The 3,477-nt window shown below is 39.2% G+C and overlaps 1 non-coding gene across 1 annotated transcript; it reads right to left on the bottom strand.

The window, feature by feature from the left end:
- Positions 1-326: 326 nt before the first annotated feature.
- Positions 327-516, bottom strand: LOC113457936. Its single transcript, XR_003378404.1, has one exon. It is a non-coding gene; the product is annotated as a U2 spliceosomal RNA (small nuclear RNA).
- Between the last annotated feature and the right edge of the window lie 2,961 nt (positions 517-3,477).

Here is a 3,477-nt window from a genome sequence, read left to right as displayed (position 1 = left end):
TATATTTGTCATGAATTTGAAAGAGACCAAAGAGAAATGTATAAGAGAGTTTAGAAGGAGTAAATCAAAGTGGGAATTATGTGATTATATTATAATCTCAAAAAATACAAGAAATAACTTTAAAAATTAATACATTATAGGTGGAATTTTTAAACCTAATACATAATGTTTGGTATAATGGAATTACATTCTTAATGGAATCAATAAATCTGCCAAGGAGAAAATAGCAAAGCACGCCTGAAAGTGACCCTTAATTAAGATCTCTCTTACTTTGGCTAAACAGTTTTAAACACTTACTTTCAGGTTCATCTGGTCTCATTCCCCCACAGGGTTGCACAACTCTTGGAATAACTGCAAAACCGGGTCAATGACCCGAGTGGACATAGTGACCTCCTATCAATTTCCTAGATCAAAAACTCCGATTGATATATTATCCTCGTATAGAGAACAGATCTTATATTAAACAAATAAGTTCAAATGCTACACCTGTTCTTATCAGAAATGCCAAGATGAAAGAATAATACCAAATTTAAAAAAAAATTATACAATAGGTAAGAGACTATCCTTTAAAAATCAGATTTCTTGAAATCGCCACTGGGGAACACGCATTAACTAGTAAGGAACATATACATTCAAGCAGGTCAACTGAAATATTTTGGTATATAGTCTAGGTTGTCTGCATTCTTGTTTTTCTCTGGATCGCAAATGTTTCCATTAAATAATGCATTTAAGGGGCTGTACATCTTTCTCTGCCTGCAGCCTCCATTTAGTAGCCGTGTCTACAGGAGCTCTGCATTCTTTTTTGCACACCCCTTCCACTCTGACTCCCAACAGTTTTCCCTTTCATCCTTCCATGATGGAGGAAGGTCATTGGTTGATTTAATAAAGAAGCTGCTTGACCTGATAGGTTAGAACGTAGGTGGGAGGAGCAGAATGCTGGGCGGAAGAGGAAGTGAGGTCACTCTCGGGGGCAGAGGCCTCAGAGAGACACGATGCTCCACTCTTGCGGGCAGAGGCGAGAGCTCTGCTCTCTGAGGCACACGCGATGAAGCTCCGACCCAGGATGGACGTACGCTAGAATCTTCCCGGTAAGCGCACCTTGGGGTGCTACACACATATGATTAGAAATGGGCTAGTCCAGGTGCGAGAGTTAGCCGAGAAAAGGGCTGGAGCTAAAGAGTCAAGCAGTGATTGAAAGAATACGGTGTCCGTGTAATTATTTCGGGTAAAGCTAGCCTTGCAGGCAGCTCGGTGCTGGGGACACAGCCCTGCCGCTCCTATTACTACACTTCCATCTTTTCTTTCTCACCCCTTCCTTCCTTTCTGCCTTTCTCCTTCCCTCACTTCTTTCCGCGATCCCTTCCTCCCTTCCTTATGTGCTTGCTCTTTTCATTCCTTACTTTGGCAATCTATCTACAAAGGATTTTTCTGTTTTCATCTGTAAGTTTCAGTCTTAGTCTAACACAAACTCGTTTTAATGATTTCTCCTGACAGCGGTAAAGAGATGCTGTACTTCCTTTCCCTTGATTTTAAACCAATGTAATGCACACAACAGATCAAACACCAAGAACCACCTTTTAAAAAAAATAACTCACAATTCAAATATTTGCATCTCACAGGGATGTCTTTTCTACTTATGTCCAAAAATTAGATACGTAGATACACAAATTTGATTTCCTTTTATTTTTTCCGTTAAAAGTCAGAATCGCGAAATGTACGCAGCATTTATCAACCAGGAAAGGTATGGACAGGTACTCTGGGCTTTTGCCTTTTCTTCTTATAGTTCTTCCAGGGCTCCCTTGTGACCTTCAACAAATGGAGCTCAGTTGAGCTGACTGTAAAAAGAGGGTAGACATAGTGACCTGTCTTGCAGAGGTGTTAGAAGACTGTATAAATCATAACCTGCAGAGTTCTTTAAGATTCTCAGATGAATTGTGCTGTATAAAGGTGAAATGCCAAAGGAGAAAAACTGCTTGTACCTTTTATGCGTCAGTTATTATCAAATGGCACTACAAAATAGGATCCCCGCACACCTTCATAAAACCTGTCTCATCTCCAGATGGAGTATTCCGTTCAGGCACTTGGAAAGATTGTGTTAACCTCAGAAAACTATTTTTACTTAATGTATTCAGTAAACCTGTAGTGCGTGCCCTGTTATTTCTGATAACCAGCATAAATAAAACCTTTTTAAACACCGTGGATTAATACATGTATTTTATGTGTTTGTGTGTTACAGCACCTTTGCTTACTCCCCAGGGATGCCTTTGGAGTTGATTAACAGCTATACTATCTTTGCCAACTCAATATATAAAAAAGTTGGTAATATATTTTAAATCATCTATATTCAGAGTTGAAAATTAATTTTGTGTTAAATTTTTTTAAACATCTACTGATTAAACTTAAGCAGCTAAAACATCTTAGGCATTTAACTTCAATGTTGTGTCCTCCCCTATCAGAGCAAAATTGGGCATTTTCCTATACACAATAGAGGGAAAAAAAGCAATTACTATCAATCAGTGGCTAAGCAACAGATTGGAGTATTTAGAAAGACTCATTCATACACAGATTTGCAGCAGTGTTCAGCTCCTCTGATTAGATTCCATAGATTTTAAATTGTAGCTAATTAGGCTGTCATAGGTTCATTAATGGCTCTACTGATTCAGCACTCCCTCACCTGCATGCATATCAAAGCTCATTAGCGCCCTTGTCTAAAATACCACCTGCATTAATTACTGCCTGTGCACCAGGCCTCTTCAGAAGGCTCTTCTGACAATGATTCTACCTGCTTGTAGTGCCCCTTGCCCCAGCAAGCTCTTCAGGAGAGCTCCCACATAAAGTTCACGGTGCCGCACATGTGGCGAGACTGCAGCTGGTGTAAGGCCAGCGAAGCCTGTTTCATGTTTAACAGCAGGATATAAATAATTAGTGACGCCTGTACCGTGGCCTTGACACAAGGCAGCTAAGTCCCATTCAAGGTTCCTCTTAAACCATCCCTCCCTACAAAAGAAAATCCATGTCATCCTTCTTTTGATTCTTGAGTATTTAAGCAGCTTCAGCAAAATGTAAAGGCTAAAAGAGAAGAACGCTAGCTTTCTCTTAGTTCATGGCCTTTGTCCCTGGAAGGGCTACTGAAGCCATCCCAGGTCCCAGGTGCTTAAAAAAAAATCACTCCACAATTTAGCAGTTATGTCATCTCTAAAGTTAAAGTAATATTTTCATAATTTACATATAATTTTATTTTTATTCCCTTTTCATTCAAATCTTCCTTCCTTCCCCCTCTCTCTCCCGCTCCCCCCCCTCTCTCTCTCTCTGCTTCTGCTTCTGTTTTTTTTTAATAGTATAAAGTATTAAAATCAATTACTAATAGAAACTCCTTAGAAATCTAACTACTTGGTCTGGAGAAAGTCCTAAGAATAATCTGGCAAATATGATAATGGTTGGGAAGTTGGCTTATAGTAAAACTAATTTTTATTTTTT

This window comes from Microtus ochrogaster, linkage group LG10 (assembly GCF_000317375.1).
Source record: "Microtus ochrogaster isolate Prairie Vole_2 linkage group LG10, MicOch1.0, whole genome shotgun sequence".
Lineage (NCBI taxonomy): Eukaryota > Metazoa > Chordata > Mammalia > Rodentia > Cricetidae > Microtus > Microtus ochrogaster.
This window is presented reverse-complemented; position numbering and strand designations above follow the sequence as displayed.